This window comes from Lissotriton helveticus, chromosome 12 (genome assembly GCF_964261635.1).
Source record: "Lissotriton helveticus chromosome 12, aLisHel1.1, whole genome shotgun sequence".
Lineage (NCBI taxonomy): Eukaryota > Metazoa > Chordata > Amphibia > Caudata > Salamandridae > Lissotriton > Lissotriton helveticus.
The window spans coordinates 370,798,590-370,815,726 of record NC_136073.1 but is presented as its reverse complement, the minus strand read 5'-3'; the positions used below and the strand labels follow the sequence as shown (position 1 = coordinate 370,815,726).

At 45.5% G+C, this 17,137-nt stretch overlaps 1 protein-coding gene across 3 annotated transcripts in view; it reads right to left on the bottom strand.

Annotated features, from left to right (window-relative positions):
• Positions 1-6,528, bottom strand: part of TDRD12 (tudor domain containing 12) — a 3,388,409-nt gene extending 3,381,881 nt beyond the window's left edge. For 2 of the 3 annotated variants that reach the window (XM_078668260.1, XM_078668262.1), the window contains exon 1: positions 6,345-6,528. The gene's annotated coding sequence lies outside the window, so the exon portion shown is untranslated. Of the gene's footprint in view, positions 1-6,329 lie in introns of all 3 variants that reach the window. The other variant, XM_078668261.1, reaches the window with a different exon arrangement.
• Positions 6,529-17,137: the final 10,609 nt, after the last annotated feature.

Below are 17,137 nucleotides of genomic sequence, written 5' to 3'. Positions count from 1 at the left end.
CACACTCTCCATACTTCTTTGAGAATATTGTGGTAACAGCACATGCATAGTATAGGCACATCCATGTCCAACACCAGTTATGTATGTTCCCTCATCCCCCATTCTGCTCAGTGGACAGATTGCATCTCCCTAAAGAGGTATCCCCCAAATATTACACTGTCTTCTGCACCTCTTTTTATACAACATAAAAGCACAGCTACAACCAACTCATGTAAGCCCTGTAACTGCACGAGGTAATACTACTACATTTGACACCACCCCTGAAGTCCTCATGTCCTGACAGAAAAACAAGAGAATGGAAAAGATATCAAGAATGAAGGCAGCACGGCAAATGAGAGCTCACACAGAGTGGGAAAAGGGGTATTACACAGAGGCAGTTTTAAAAGGTCTTACCCATTGTCCGAATGTAGTAACTATATAGTTAACACTTTACCCCCTGATTGTCCGACAGACCAGGTCTTCGCATTACAGGATCAGTATTTGCCCACGACAAATGGCATACTTGAGCCAAGTTCACATGTAGAGCAATATCATTATGGGATGCTACTAAGACAAACAAGTCACCTAAGAATTGATGAGACAATTGGCAAATGTCAAGAAATACGGGATGCAAACATACAAAGATATACATGGATACATAGGAATTACCAAACACCCTAGAACAACAATGAATTTATTACAGTTTTCCCTTTATTTCAGAGGAAATGGGACAGTAAGTGTGGGGAGCCACCTCAACTGCAGGACCACCACCTCAACTATAAGATCACCACCTGCAACGCAGATATTGAGGGCAGCACGTCCAGCCTGATGGCTCACTATTGGATGTGTGGGGCCTGGCTCCACATGCAACTACCACTGAACTGGAACAGCCTCTGCTCCCTCGGGACTCGACGTACACCCTACCTGGTGCTACCAGGTGTGAACATCTTCCAGTTACATGACCATCCCATGGACCATTCAACAACCTTGCTTCATCAGCACCAAACAAAAAGAACTGCTGAATACTATGATACTGCTGTTTGGAAAGTAGCCCCACAGGAACACAGACTATTCAATGACACGTGGTTATAAGTAGCATGGTGGCAGTCGTTAGGGGCTGCCGCCAGAGGATTTAGCCAGGGGGAAGCGGAGTCAATCAGGCTAGGCCCAGATGCAGTTTGCAAGCCCCCTGCATTTGATTTTGAAGAACTAGAATTAAAGTTGATAGTGACAGCCATGAAAGGGAGTGTGTCAGACGGGCAATGAAATGTTGGCTGAGGCCATTCGGACACTGCAAAACCTACTAAATAAAATGGTCAATGAGGTGGGGGGTGCCCCTGATGAGTAGTTTATAGGTTGGGTAGGAGCCATCCTGGATGTCGGGTTAAGGGCTTGTTGCCTTTGGAGGTGTTTTCTTGCTGCGTGTTTTTTTCCAGGTAATAATAGCATGTTGTAAAAGGATGACAGCTAAAATGGGAAGAGCCTTTTTGTCTAGGAAAAGCTTTAAGGAGGTTGAGGGATAGAGTAGTGAGCATAAGGTGATCCCTCCCTAGTAGATGGGAAAGTGGGGAAGATAGTTGAAGAATCAACTAGAGTGGAAATTGATGTAGGGAAATAACAGGAATACATTTTACAGACACACACACACAAATATAATATCCCAAACCCCAATACAAACATTTCATGTGAGGGATAGTTTTGAACCTATGCAAGTAGTGAACAAGCCTAGGCCTAATAAATGGATGCGATGAAAAAAAAAAAAGTGGTTTCTGCAGAAATACATAGGTCCCAGTGCATATTAGTTTTATGAAATACACATGAAATGTTGTACGGTCAATTTAGCTGCACTGAAACAGATATTTCTTTGCAGGCTCAAACCTGACAGGACACCAATAATTAGTATAGATGTCACAGAAATAGTTACCAAATCGTTATCTGTTAAACACAATGAGAGGCCCACAGCAGAAATTGTTTTTGCACGGTCATTGAGCACAGGATGTAAATAAGGGTGGATTCTGCCTTAGCGCAAGCCTGTTGAGAATATGTTGAAGTCAGATGTGCTGGGCCCAATGACGTCAAACAAGAGATAATCACTCGCTATGCAGAAAAGCGAGACAACATTTCTAGGATAATCTCACCCTTATTCTGAGAACTAAAAGAAAAACCCCACAAGAGGGGGCTTCTTCTAAACATGGACACGTACACAATTCTTGGAAATATTAACATGTGTTGACAATATCTTATCTGCCCAGCTTGCTATTTGCGTCATATAGGAATTTCTAAACCATGTTTTTTGTGGCTTGCACAGTATATGTACACCACTGCTTGTAATTCAGAACTTATAAACTTCGGACTTTGGTCTCTGTTTGAGACTGGCTGATTTTCCCAATTGATTGTTTGAATAAATCAATATTATTGTATAAAATTGTTCTGTCTCACTTTATTAACAGAGTTTCCTCCAACATGATTCAATGGGATGGAAGCATGCTCCCCAGCAGACCTATACCATAAGCGTTAAAGTTATAAAGCTGTGTCTTCCCAAATGCAAAAATCAAACTTCACATTATGTGGTCAGACAAGGCTGTGCTGTAGTCTTTATCCCCTCCATGACTCAAAGTCGCAAAAAAAGCTCTAAATGAGACAAAGAATACCCTTAAGTTACACAATGAAAATTATTTACGGTCAGAACTTTACAGCCGATCAGGAAAGTTAGCAGGTTTATCCAGAAACAGTGAAGGTCAGTCCCATTTAAGGGGCAGCTGGTAGATCACTGCAATATACCTAAATTGTCCAGGTCTAAGGGCAAGCAGTCAAGGTTTTTAGGCCTCGCATAGGCAGAGTGCATGCGCTGCTCTAGGAGGGCCTTTAGCCATCGGTCTTCACTTTTCAAGCACTGCACCCGTGCTTGTGGCAGCATCCACCTTGCGGGAGCAAGCAGAGGCGCGCCACAAGTGCAGTGCGTGAAAAGTGAAGATCGCGCACGCACGCACGCACCACTCCCAGTCTAACGGGAATGCGTAGAATCACTCTGCGCTGGCTTTTTAATTGTATAATTTTTAATAAAATGCCTGTCCGCGTTGTTCAGCAGGGGCACTTTGGCATGGACACAGAGCTATGCTGTGGAGCAGGCCGTATCGCCGAACTTTTGGATAATCCAATAGGAGCCCTCTCAGCCTGCTCATCAAACACGTCATAGCAAGACAGCTTCTTCCTGGTTCCTGGGGTTCTCGCTTCAAGGCCTTGGATAAATCACGTCCCCGCACTACCCTAATGCCATTGGAAACTCATGGGAGTGAGATGAACTCCTCACCAAATGCCTTTAAACTTTATTGACATTTACAGGCATGGTACGGCCCTACCTCGGGAAGCCCTGTCACAGTGAGCCGCTGTTCTGCTGGGAGCGGACATGCTGAGATCAGGGAGGACAGTCTTCACAAAAGCGACTGCTGTTTGGTATGATGAAAAGGTAAGCATTTGGTTCTTTTGTTAGCCTAAACAAGGCATTGTTTCCGACAGCGTTTAGCCGATGCAATTACTTCAAGCTGCTTATTATTCTTGGCTTCTCTAAGGCGCTATGTGGATTCTGCGGTCACTTTTACCAGAAGCGGTTTAGCATTTCGACTCGGTTTTGGAGGCACATTTCTGAATTTGTATGCATGAAAGTGTATGTTAACTGTCTGCCGAGCCATATCTTCTATTGTAGAGGTCACCCCTCCTCCTCTGGCATAGTCTATTTTGGTAGGTATGCCTCTGCTGGTCTTCGGTGAAACTGTCTGTTCTGCCTCGAGCAGAAGAACAAGGCCCAAGACACAGCTTGCCTCTCGGCCGCGGCTTGTGTCATCCACCCATGCATTACCACTTACAGTGCGGCTTCTTTGGTTGCAAGTTGCCTCCAGCACAACCCCTGCACGATAGCTTTGAGTTTCTCCTAGCCATCTGTTGGAGGAAGCACTGCTCTCAAGACCCACTCCTCTCAGAGCAAGGGGCAGGTTTCAGAGGGCGTCATTCCGACCCCCTCGCAGTTTCATTAGCTGCCACAGCATGCCTTGCACCAGGATGCCAGGAGCTGTTTTGTTATTACAACTGCTAAGATTTGTAGATGGTTTGACCGTGAGGAGAGCGTGGTAGTGGTGCCTGTTTTCTTTTTTTTTTATCATGCCAACTACAAACGAGCCCTGGCCCATTTGCTGCACATCTGGTTATCTGAACAGACAGTAACATTATGTAGATTGTGCAAATGTTTTCTGTTTGTAAAGGCGATCCTACTTCTGTCTGTTTTTAAACTCTTTAATAGTAACGAAGTTTGTACCTCTAACTTAGAAAAAGCGTACACGTTCTTATTGCTGTGTGACATCAACAGCTGCTATGAAGTGATTAACAGATCTTTTAATTTTTTCTGCTAATGAAGATGCATCTTGTGTGGAACAAACATAAATATATGTTTTGTGTCTTTCATCCAATTATGCCCCCTCAGACCACGTTTTAAAACTATCTTGCCCTTCAGATATAATGTCTCTCCATAATGCATGGTATGTAAACTCAGCCTACCATATATAGAGGCTGTTTGACACGATCACATGAAATATTTTCAGTGAATTAACAGTATGCAGTGCACAGTAAAATACTATACTGATGACCACCATCGTCTTGCTTTTTATGACAGTCTCATGGCTACTTGTGCAAATAATGCTTATGACTGGTTTCCATTACTTTAGCCACAGCTAATAAACTAACTTTTTTTTTAATGATTTGGAGTTTAAATATTGCGACCACTGTATAGGCGAAATCTGCCACAATATTATGTATTTAGTAAATCTATTTACCTCTTATTTTAACTTTTAATAGTTGCTTAATTTGGAATTTAGAGCTAAAGAGCAAGCACTTTAAACTAAGTTTAACAAGGCTTGCTGCATGCTTGCAATCTGATATAGTTTGTCTTGTATACAATTATTGAAGGTACATTCCGGGACCTAGAGTGGTTGAGAAATAATTTGTAGTTTGGGTCTTTTAAAGGTGTTGGTTGTGGTTATGGATGCCCTATGTCTGGGTGAGGGTGTGGTTATGGGCTCTGTAGCCCCTGAGAGAGAGTTAAAAGGGGGTAATGTGAGGCACACCTGATTTTCAGGAGTCCATGACGATTGTGGGATGGCTTTAGGGGGGGGGGGGTAGTTGCTAAAGTAAGGATAACATGAGCATGTGGTGGTGTTTTGTCCATTTTTCTGTGGGGGATTTTCCCAGTTTTTCAGTCTGTAACTTCGGGATAGGGGCATGCTTAAATGACATCTTGCCACTGAAAATCAGCATATTTGTTGTCAATAATTGTATCCAATTGACTTTAAAAAATAAAAAATAATACAAATAAATAAATTAAAAACTTACCTTAGTCAGTAAAAAAAACAAAAAACATTGGCATAGCCAATAGGTCTCGCCTTTGGGACCTTATACGTATTTAGCTATGCAGCACAATATCCTTGGTGCAACAACATAAACTGTTGCATGGATAAAGGTCCCAAAGGGAAGACCTATTGGCTATGCCAATGCTGGTTGTCACTGCACTCAATAACTTGTAATTACCTTCATTCAATTATAAAATCAGAACTGAACGTGCTCAAATGCATGGAAAACGTAGCCTGACTGAGTCCGCATGGGCAGGGGAACTCTAAGGAAAGAGTTCTCTTTAACAGAGGGTTCACGCAGGAACGGCTTTCAGTATGGGCGAACGGAGCCAAGGCCGCCAGATTTCAGAAGAGTGTAAAGTGCTGTCTGCATTAAGGTCATGCAGATAGAGTCCCTGTCACCTGGCTCCAGTACAGCAGGCACAGTTTAACACCCAATCAGCCTGTTTTTTTGCCCTCCCATCTCCTGCTGCTACACGCCATTAACCCCCTCCAACAACGTGGCACCAATGTGAGATGCTACACTGACGACGGCCGACTCTGGCTAGAACAAGGCATTACTTTCTGGGGAACTTTGCTGGTAGGCAAACCATGTAATCCGGATACTACAACCTTGGGAGTACCCATCTGTGCTCAATGGTATCACTTCCTGGAGAGTGAAATTTGTGAGGCTTAAAAATAACCGAGGACATGGTTTTCAAACGGTAAACAGCTGGTACATTTGCCCTGAAAAAGGGAACGCGGTTGCCAGAGATGACCAAAAAAGGGAAGCATCATTTAGTCTAAGTAGTGACAGCCGAACTGACACGGCGCTGTGGAATAGTGGTGCTCCCTCAAAAGGACGGACAACTGAGGTGCGCTCCGGAGTGTTATGCGTTGAAGATAAACAAAACTCCGCTTTAAATACTGCCACACAAACCCAATGATGAGAACACGCTCTTTTCTCTTACTTACTTCTCTCCAACGTACCTGAAGCAGTGAAGCCGTTACCGTATTTTACAGCCCAAGGAGTCCTCCTCTGACCTCTCCGTTGAAGATGGGGGACTCTAGCCCATGCCGTCGCGGGCCGGGCTCGCACTCTACTCACGTGAATGCAAGCAGCACAGCCACAAAATCACAACTTCAAGCTCCACTTGCGCAGGCGCAGCCTTGCTCTCTGACCTTGTGGTTTGTACAACGTACATGAACGTCATTAGCCTTACGCAGCACGGCGCAACGCCCCTGCGTAAATGGAGGCGTAACTTTTTTATTCTAAAGAGAAAGGTGAGCCTTGCACCTTTCTGCAGAGGATTCGGATGTGGAATCATGTAGAGAAAGGCCTACATTCCTGTACACTGAGGTACCTGATGAAGCGAGCAGATATTTCCCATGTCCGCCCTTCAGGCAAAAAAAAAAAAGTTAGGTCGCACTACTTCTGCGCATTAAGAGTGGCCTTAATAATTTTGATAACAAAACGTGTTCTCTTCATACCGTTTCCTGGCCTGGCCCATGTTATCGCCTAGAACGCATTTTCCATATAGCCATGTGGTTGTTGTACTGTGAACGTGATTGACTTTTATAGCTCGCCAGTATTATTACTGGCACCATATGGGTTTCAGTTGTTGTTAACATATGCCGCAAGCCTATTTTAGCCAGGAGATAAACACTACGCAATGCGGTATCGAGCCAGACCGTGAACTGGGGTCTCCCTTTATTTAATCTTTCAGGGTTTGGGGAAACAAAGTCACACCACATTGTAGAGCCCAGCGGCTATGTACTACATGGCGAGCAGCTTTTCAAAGGTAGTCCTAGCTTTTTGCCATGTGCCATGCCCTCTAGGCAGCACTTCTGTACATGCACAATTACCAACTTTGAACTGTTTCTTAAGATTCTTGAGGATTTTTTAACATAACCACCCCCTCTCCCCTTTCAAACGCACACACAATTATCCCAGGACCGGAGTTATATTTGTAAATGAGCCTCCTGGTCTGTTTTGTTGCACATTATACAAATATTACAGGATTATAGCTGGAACCTACTGTTCTAAAGAAAAAAATATGCTACAAATCAGTTTCAAAAAATTAACTGTAGTGTAATTAAAAAAAATACTACAACTCGGTTTCCGACGCCGAATTGTAGTGTAATAATCGTTTGTCAACCAAAGACAGCCGTCCCGTTACAAGAGTGGGAGCCAGGTCGGATAAGAGAGAAAATAGGTCCGGGCAGTAAAGCAAAAGTTGTCCTCATCGACGAATGAGGTAGCTAAAAAGTGGTCTAAATTTGCAAAAAAAGGCTGTTTTGTACTTGTAACGACACGCTGTGTAAGTGTTTTGCAAGTTATGGTAGACTGCTTACATGTATGCTTGCAACAGGCAATGTTTGTGATAATGTTAGAGAAATCAACCGTAGAATACGGCCCCACCAGTCATTAAAATATGCCTACAAACAGGCAAAATCCAGCCCACACACTGAACTCTCAGACGAGCCCCTTGGGCACTACATGTAATGTGAAAAGTGCAAACGCAGGTTTCATAATAGAAAATGCTGTTTTTGTAAAAAAAAACAAATAAAATACAAGACTGTCAATTGGTGATACAAGACAGCGGACCGCTAGTTTATTGGCTTACTACCCTCCCCTTCTAGCTTCCCACATATACTGAAGAGTACTAGCAACTGTATTACATTTTAAACAGTGATTTAATGATGACAGCAGGTATTTGATATTTTGCTTATTTTTGTATTTACTTCCTTGTTTGGCAAATGTAAATATGAATGTTTCTTGTTACTTTTGTAAAATTCGATTTGTCTTCATTGCACGAACATTCAGTCTGGGACGACTTAGTTCAATACCTGGTGTTGGCTGAATGTGCAGCACCCTTTTAATGACGAGGCAGGTGTGCTGCTGTCCCGGTTAGCTGCCAAGTTTGTCTTATGTCATGTGTGGCATACCATAGCCAACCAATTCTACTCTTTTAGCCAGCAGTATGCTGCACTCTGGCGCTTGTAGTCTCACTTTAAACGTTGCTAGTTTGGGACCACGATTTTCTGTGCAAAGGTGCTGTTAGCTGAAAAGCCATAACTATCTAAAGGTATCATATGTGAAATACCTTTGACTATTTGGATCATGTGACGCGCAGCAGATGAAAAGCTCCCCACTCCTGCCATTTTACACAACCTGTACACCATGGGAGCTGGGTGACATCTGATTACTTGGCTCTATAGAGGCACCGGATAAAACATGGGGGTCTCCTTGACTACTCTACGGCAAACATGGGAAGATGACAAAGCACGCCCCCACATAATTTTGAATGCAACATGGCAGTAGAATCCCCACAAAACATCTCTTGTAACGCACAATTTAAAAATATTCAATACATGGTACTTAACAGGGCCTATCTCACGCTGTCTAGCTTGAACCGCATATTTCCAGAGCCGCACCTCCGGCGCCCTACATGTCGGTCCCCTGTAGTTGACCTCCAGCACATGCTATGGTCATGTCCCATCTTAACTCACTATTGGCATATAGTACACAATGCCTAGCCACTATTACTGAGCTTCCAACACTGATCACATGGGAAGCACCTGCCCTGGGAATTTACAGGTGAGGAAAGAACCACAAAGTGCAAGCTCAATTCGCAAACCTGGCTCTGCTGCCAGCCATGTGTACCCTCACACTGCAATGAAGGGACACCCGAGCCCCATTATTCTTACAATGGTACAAGGTGCTCCTCCACTGGAGGGACGCAGAGAGTACTGCATCGGGAAGAAGCCCACCGTCTCTGTAAACAGCCAATAGCTGGACACCATGCTCACCCAGTTTCAGGAGTTGATACGCAAGGATATACCTCCCGCATGAGCCGAATAGCTTAATGTATACTTTGCTATACACTAGACCTGCCTCCCCAGTACACACCCACCATGCGCTGCGAGTAAGTGTCCCTGCAGTCCCACAAGAGGCGATCCAGCAGGCCGAGTGGGTACCACTGGTCACTGCACCAGAAGGCCTCCCACCCCCTGAGGTGATCCTCTCAGCCCTTACTCATACTACAGTTCACTTGGCACAGTTCCTAGCAATTTTTTATTTTCTCCCCCTATCTTTTAGAGTTTTACACACTTCATTGTCTATCACAGGGGCTCGAGACACAATGGACATGACCTTGTTGCTCGTGAACAATACTACCACACGTTATGTCTCCATGCGTGTCCTGCCTTCCTTAACAATTCATATTCCTTTATAACCTTTTTTTGTATCTAGTAGCTGAGCACTTGCATCGTTTGACATAAAGTGTCTTGTTTTAGGATGTCTTTATAGTGAATCAATACCTATCAAATATCTTTCTATTCACCACATCTTTTGGTGTATTTGTATCTATATCTTGTTTTCTTCCCTTGATCTCCAGTTCATTTTTTTAAACTCCCGCTGGCCTACAGACACAAACACTGTACATTTATTTTTCTTTAAATTCATGTAAGATTCCCCTCAGGGAAAATATTTTCTATGTAATTACAGGTACCACAGAGGTGTTCCTAGTAGCTTTCATAAAGGCACTCAGTGCAGAAACACACGTAGATGACAAATAGAAATCCTATTGCCAAGCCACCAACTGTTTCTTAGAATTAATCATTTGTTATATATCATTAGTCCTTATTGAGCATTATTGCATTGATGGCTCTAAGCACAATGCTCAAACATGCCATAGCATTTTCTGATACATTTTACTTCTGAATTGAAATACTGCTTTTGTTTTTCTACGTTTCATGTATTTTTAAGGCGCAAAAGCTATTTTATTTAGTGTTGTACAGATGCACATGTTCGGCTTCATGTAGTAATCGTCGTCTCGTGTGAAGAGCGGGAAGCAAACCGTGAATTTGAAAAAATAGTGGAGTCAGTGCTTGTTTGTATTTTTGTAGCTAGTCTTCAAGGACTTTTCACATTCTTTCTGTGAGCCACTCATTTTTAGGTCGAGCCTACAGCAGCGCATGCGCTGTTGCTCGACTTTTAGTAAGGGGCTTTTCAAAGTGCTACCCACAAGCTTTTCTTGGGCTGGAGCTTGCGTGCACACTCGCGTGCACGCGCGCAGCCGCCATCTGCCTTTCTTATCCCATCCTCCTCGCTGGCCATTAATTTCACTTTTGCTGCAATGGCTCTCCTCCAAGATTATTCAGGAGAATATTCTGAGTTCTAGCTACCAAAAACTCAAATTCCAAGCAATGACGGAGTGTACTGCAGCAAATACATCAAATATTTGGAGCCCTACATGCAAGGTAATGTTTTTGTACAAAAGGCACATATATTTTGTCCTTCGAATCGCTCTTACTATACACGTAAAACTTTTGAGATGGCCTCAAACTCCTTCTGAAATGACTTCTCCAGACGTTAAAGAAGCTTTTCTTGAAAGTTCTGTGCTCAGTTTGGAAGGGTGGCCCACGAATCCGCAGGTGTTAACACATTTTTAATACAGAAATAAGCACAGTACTTTCAACTAAGTGCATGACAACCGTGGAGCCCGCTGCAACCGACTTCAATAGCAGCCCTCTGTGTGATTCTGGCCTAACGTAGAGATGTGGCTTCACTGCTGTTGCATAAACTGCATGGACAGTGTGCGTTTTATACACCAGGGGAATAAGTCCATTAGAAGACAGACCTCTGCTGGGATTGTGTGAAATCACCAAGTGCATAAAATTGCAACTTGGTGAACTTTTTTTTAACCTAAAAAGCTTCAGTTTAAGCGGGTATTTCTTGCGGCGGGAAACTGTGAGTGGTTTCTATGTGTAGGCAGTATGGAAGAGCCCACGCCAACTGTCTCTCTCATGCCCACTCCACCTGGCCCTCTCCTGCACACTCAACCTGGCCCTCTCCTGCCCACTCCACCTGGCACTCCTGCCCACTCCACCTGACCCTCTCCTGGCACTCTCCTGCCCACTCCACCTGGCCCTCTCCTGCCCACTGCATCTGACCCTCTCCTGCCCACTCTACCTCACCCTTTCCCGCACACTCTACCTCACCCTCTCCTGCTCACTCTACCTTACCCTCTCCTGTCCACTCTACCTCACCCTCTCCTGCCCACTCCACATCACACTCTCCTGTCCACTCCACCTGGCCCCCTCCTGCCCACTGCACCTGGCCCTCTCCTGCCCCCTCCACCTGACATTCTCCTGCCCATTCCACCTCACCCTCTCCTGCCCACGCTATCTCATCCTCTCCTGCCCATGCTATCTCACCCTCTCCTGCCCACGCTACCTCACCCTCTCCTGCCCGTTCTACCTCACACTCTCCTGCCCACTCCACCTGGCCCTCTCCTGCGCACTCCAGCTTGCCCTCTCCTGCCCACTCTACCTGGCCTTCTCCATTCCACTCCACCTTGCCCTCTCCTGCCCACTACACCTGGCCCTCTCCTGCCCACTCTACCTCACCCTTTCCTGCCCACTCCACCTTGCCCTCTCCTGCCCACTCCACTGTGCCCTCTCCTGCCACTCCACCGACCCTCTCCTGCCCACTCCTCCTGGCCCTCTCCTGCCCACTCCACCTGACCCTTTCCTGTCCAGTCCACCTGACCCTCTTCTGCCCACTTCACCTGACCCTCTTCTGCCCACTGCAGCTGACCCTCTCCTGTCCGTTCCACCTGACTCTGTTCACTCTACCTCATCCTCTCCTGCCCACTTCACCTGACCCTCTTCTGTCCACTTTACCTCACCCTCTCCTGCCCACTATACCTGATCCTCTCCTGCCCAATCCCCCTGGCCCTCTCCTGCCCATCCGCCTGACCCTCTCCTGCCCACTCTACCTCAACCTCTCCTGTCCATTCTACCTCACACTCTCCTGCCCACTCCCCCTGGCCCTCTCCTGCCCACTCCACCTGACCCTCTCCTGCCCACTCTACCTCATCCTCTCCTGCCCACTCCACCTGACCCTCTTCTGTCCACTCTACCTCACCCTATCCTGCCCACTCTACCTGATCCTCTCCTGCCCACTCCCCCTGGCCCTCTCCTGCCCAATCCACCTGACCCTCTCCTGCCCACTCCACCTGACCCTCTCCTGCCCACTCTACCTCACACTCTCCTGCCCACTCCACCTGGCCCTCTCCTGCCCACTCCACCTGACCCTCTCCTGTTAATTCCACCTTACCCTCTCCTGCCCATTCCACCTGACCCTCTCCTGCCCACCCCACCGGACTACTCGCCTCGTCCTCTTTCAAATTCCCCATGAAATTCATGGACCTCAGTGCGTAATAATAACATATAAATAAGTGCAGGTACCCAAATATTTTTAGGTCTAGCTATAGTCAGCGCATGCGCTGCTCTTGCGAGAAATTTAGTTGCTGGTTTAAAAGTGCTACCCAGACAGGCCACCAGCTTGCTATTAATCGCACAAGCGCCCGCGACGTGCACAGCACTTTTTCCCGTCGTGCGCCCGTGTGCGCACAACTTGCTTCACCACTCACCTTTTTTTAAAATTTCATTTCGCGGCCGCGCGGCGTTACTTGCCACGCTACCAATGCTTGTTGTTTATTGGCTACAGTGCAGGTCTACAGTGAGCTCTTTCCACGTCTCCACAGTTAAGACCTGGATGGCCTGCGGGGGCGATGATTTTGCTGCCCTCCTTCCCTCCAGCCCCAGCCTCCCGGCGTCCGGCCTGGCGATGCCCACTCCCGGCCTGGAACCTGGGCCTTCGCCATTGCTCTTGCTACCTTTCCTGGGCGCCTCCTTCACCATTCAAATCGGCCTGATCCGGGAGTTTGTCCTGCTGCCGCCCTCCTCCTACCTGGACCAGAAGGTAAGGGGCCGGCAGCCTCACTTCCTGTTTACTGTCTGCTCATCCCTGGGACCCGGGGGCCCCCAGAGTGAGACCATTACCGTACCCCTGAATGCGGCGGGCTCATTGGACTCATCAGTGCTTTTTGCTTGTTGGTGAAGTTTACTGGGCCAAGTGTTTACTTTTACCGAGACTCGGGGGAGGCGGTGAGATCTTTTATCTGCAAGCAGGGAGGGCTTTTCCTGTACACCGTGCGAGGTGAGGCGCTGGGGTAGAACATTTTTGCATGCAGACATGCTTTTTTAAAGCAAAACCAATCGCCGGGGAAGGAATAATGGCCACTGCTGAATTCTACAGGATTTCCACTTTTTCAGCAAGGAAATTACCTGCCATTTGTTCAAGTTTTGAAATTCTGAAATGACCTGGAGCTGGTTTTTAAATTGGCTTTTATGTGGAATTCTCTGTTTTTTATCACAGGGTAATTCTAATATTGTCTAATCTAGTGATAATTTAGACGTAATAGTTATCTAGCTCCTACAATATATTTCAGGAGATGTTTTTTAATCCTGAATACGTTTACATTTCGACATATAGGATTTTGATTACTTTTCCTATTGTGTTTACCGGTACTGACATAAAGATACCTGCAATGTTGGTGAAATATTTGCCAGTTGGTAATCGCTTCCCGGCAGTCTGGTGAAATGTACATCGCTAAGAAGTGAATGGTCCATGCAAGTCCAGGATGCAGGTCTTTACTGCAAACCTGGAATTGTGTTCTACAGTTTACCTAGCATTTGTTTGCCATGCTGTCCTACTCATGTTAGCATGCTGTTTATATTACTTGGCAGAGCTACATAGCAAACATATTACTGCACTCAGAGAGCCTTCAGCAGTGTTTACAAGCGTTTTGCTGCAGACATTTACTTAACCACCGGAGGCTGCTGAGTGAGCTCTATCGCACTTATTGCAGAGTATTCTGGCTAGATTGGCAACCGGACATTCTCTCAACGGGAGAGGGTTGGCTGGGCATTGCACCAGGCAACGAACGAAACAAGCATTGGCATAGCCAATAGGTCTCGCATTTGAGACCTTATAAGTGTTTAGTTATCCAGCACAATATCCTTGGTGCAACAACATCAAGTGTTGCATGTCTAAACACGTATAAGGTCCCAAAGGCGAGACCTATTGGCTATGCCAATGCTTGTTTAGTTTTGTTTAGTGTAACAGTATCAATCATATGCTGTTACTTCCAGTCGCTTGTAATGAGACAAACTACATAAAAGTGTGCCTGAAATTTATGGATTTCAGCACTAAATGAACCTAAGAGATTGTGGGCTGAAGCTCTGGTCAGTTGAAACAGCAATTGTTGTGTATGGTTTTTGCAATAAACACGTCAGACTTTTAGGTTTCACTAAGTGTTGTATTTTATTTAACAGATGGAATAGAGTAGTGCTTCAACAGTCGATTTTAGATGACTGTGTGGTGAATGTTTCAGTCAGTGGAATAGGTGTCACTCCACAGTATGTAAATATTCTAATTTTTGTAGGCATTTGTTTTGCTCTTAATCTGAATTGCATGAATTGGGCTGTATGCATGACCTTCGCTAAGGCTCTTGATTCAAGGAGTACAGTTACAAATAGGTCTATTATTTGTATTTCATATTTGGCTTGTGGTCTCTTCTTTTAGCTGAGCTGGTCACAAAGGAGATGAGGAATACTTCTTCCTCTTCTAGATCTCTGTCAATAATGGAATGGGGTGCTGTTTCTAACCAGAATTCTGCCTTTTGAGATATGGTGCATAGTAACTTTGTAGACTTCAGGTGTTTTATAGGTCCTTTCCCTTGTGATTTGTCCTGTACACTTGTGGGAAGAGATTTGCTTTAACGCAATTGGAGAATGTTTTCCTTGTGTGGGACATGACTGCTGGGTGGGTAGTAGACCGTGTTAGTCTAGGTGAAGGCAGATTGGGCCGTCCTGCCATGATGGCAGAAGACAGAGCTGTGCCCTGCCTCAATTATACTTCAAAAGGCTTACCTCCAGCACACACAAAGAAGCCTGACACCAGCCTTTTGTCACCCTAAACAGCTTGGAGCCATGACAGGGTAAGAGAATACTTTTCAAAACCAGACATGGGGCGGTAGGCCATGGTGCCCCTTCCCACACAAACACAGGCTGCCACAAGGTATAAATATTGGACCCTCAGAACCACTCTTCAGTATATGCCTGGACTTGTGGAAGATTCAGAAGAAGGATTGCCCTGCTGCCAGAGGACTGTCCGTCTGCTCTACTGCTTAAAGGACTGCCTTGCTATCCTTCTGTCTGAAGGAGGAGGCCGGGACCTGTTCCTTGAACCCTGGACCACTAGTGACTACAGGGGCTGGTAGGCTGGCCTCCTATGTGAGCTAGAGGGACATCAAAAGTTCCTAAGACCTTGAACCCTGCTGCCAGCCTCTACTTGAGTGAGCCGGAACCCTTCAGTGGTGACCCCATGTCCTGGACCCTATGGAGTGGTGTTGGTGATACTGCTCCTGCCTAACCCTAAAAGCTGGGACTTAGAAACATTTTCAAGAAAAACTACCTGGAGAACCAACTGGAGACCAGGACCTACCTGCCTGCCGATCCACCCGAGGTGCATTGCCAGTTAGCCTGACTATATAGTAGCTCCGACTACGTTCATCTCCACAGCAGCCAATCCTGTTCAGTGACTCCTTCGGCAAAGGTATATGGCCTCACAGAAAACCCTCCTGCTACAGCCTATATCTTTATCACTCTGGAAAAATCCAACTTCCAAAAAATCATCGAAGTCCGAAGGTAACAATCTTCACTGTGACTGTGTCCAGCAGCTCCCAGCCGAAGACTACCTTCTCCAGACTTTTCAAGGAATTTTTTTAAGTCCGAAGGTAAGCTGAGTCTGGGCCCAATCCACCCCTTGTATCCAACCCACGCTTCATTATGGTCAGCCTTAACATTTGACTTTGATCTGATCACACACATCAAGATTCCCTTGGTTGGTGCTTTGATCTGTAGGTGCTATATTTCCCTAAAAATGTTAAAGATTCATCATTCCAGTTCTACTGATTCGATTTAATTAGTTTTGATGTAATTTTATTGAAATGTAATTCTATTCAATGTTATTAAAATTTAATTTATCTGAGTGTTGTGTTTTCACTTTATTACTGCTTGCGTACTGCATAAATACGTTATATGTTGCCTCTAGGCTAAGCCTGACTGCTTTCTTTGCCAAGCTACTAAAGCATTAAGCCCAGGTTAATTTTGTGACTTTTGTGATCCACCCTGACAAGGATTGTGGTTGTTACCTGAGTGGGTTTCCACTCCACTCAACCAGTAACCCAATTCCTTACAATAACCCAATTAGGATTGCGGCACCAATATGTAATTCCTTAGATATTGGTGCAGCAATATGTGAATTGCTTTCTATTTGGCCTCATGCTGATGGCCTTGGTTCGGGGTTGCCATCTGCCTTTGATGACATCAACTACCTCAGTTTTTACTTGGACTTGGGGTTCTGGCTTGTTTGTGATTTTATCCCATGTTGATCCTATCCTCTTACCTTAGCTGTTGGATAGTTTGTTTGATATTCCAAGTATGAGCAGTGAGTCTAACTTCATTAGCTACTCTCTGCATATAGGCCTCCAGAGTACTGATGACCAGCACCCTTGTATTATTTGGGCCCTCACCTCTTTGGATGGTTCATTGTCCTGGTACATGCTCGCTACGTCTTGGAGGTATACATAAAAGCAGTCTACTGACTCCCCTTCCCTCTGTCTGACCTAGCTTGGTGCAGCTTGATAACGTCTTCCTCATTGAAGTGCAGAAGAAAGTATTTTATAGTGCCATCAGTTTATTAGATTGCACAAAAGTAGGTAGTGAGTGCCTGGACAGAGATGTTGACATGTTGAAAGCCAGGACTTGCCTACCTGAATTCTGCTCAAAGAGGCAGTTGCACCTGAAGCATTCCCTGAACCACCTGCGTCGTTCTGAGCATCATCAGCCATGTTTACTGCTATGTT